Source organism: Marmota marmota, unplaced genomic scaffold (genome assembly GCF_001458135.2).
Source record: "Marmota marmota marmota unplaced genomic scaffold, marMar, whole genome shotgun sequence".
Classification (NCBI taxonomy): Eukaryota; Metazoa; Chordata; class Mammalia; order Rodentia; family Sciuridae; genus Marmota; species Marmota marmota.
In genome coordinates, this window is record NW_025999977.1 from 4952984 (window position 1) to 4953604 (window position 621).

The 621-nt window shown below is 46.5% G+C and overlaps 1 long non-coding RNA gene across 1 annotated transcript in view; it reads right to left on the reverse strand.

The window, feature by feature from the left end:
- Positions 1–409, reverse strand: part of LOC125617150 — a 33653-nt gene extending 33244 nt beyond the window's left edge. The window contains exon 1 of the long non-coding RNA XR_007348034.1: positions 298–409. This is a non-coding gene — a long non-coding RNA (uncharacterized LOC125617150). The remainder of the gene's footprint in view (positions 1–297) is intronic.
- Between the last annotated feature and the right edge of the window lie 212 nt (positions 410–621).

Genomic DNA, 621 nt, shown 5'->3' on the forward strand with positions numbered 1-621 from the left:
TATCCTTGCTTTATTTTTTTATTAGTTGTCAAGACAATATCAATGATCTTGACATATCATACATTTGATTCAAATAGGGTATGAATTGTTATTTTTCCACGTGTACAGATTGCAGGATCACATTGGTTATACCATCCATGCTGCTATACCACTACAGCAATCCCTAGTGTCCAGTTGTCACTCTGCTTCCCTCCCCCGTCGCCCCCCGCCCTCGCCGACAGCCTCGTCGCTGCGCGTTACTCCTTTCCCAGCCCTCCTCCACGTGGAGTCCCCCCTTCCGCCCCCAGACTCACTCACTCAAGTTGGAGGGTATTCCGAAATCCTATGGAAATGAAAATATGTGGCAAATGGCGCTTTATGTAAGACCCACTTTCTCTCTAGAGCTTCTGTTTCTCCCACTCACTCCCCATTTTCTACCAGTGAGCCTTGGCAGGAATCCTGCCATTTACTTCCCACCTTTCCTGTTAGTATTTATCTCGCTGCTGTTTGCAACCCTAGGGGGTTTCTTTCGTTGCTGCTTCTCCCTCTGCTTTGGCGAACCGGAAAGGTTCAAGGTGTATAGTCATTAAAACAGGACAGCTTGGTTTTGGAGAAATGGGGATAGTGGATTTCTGTTATTTT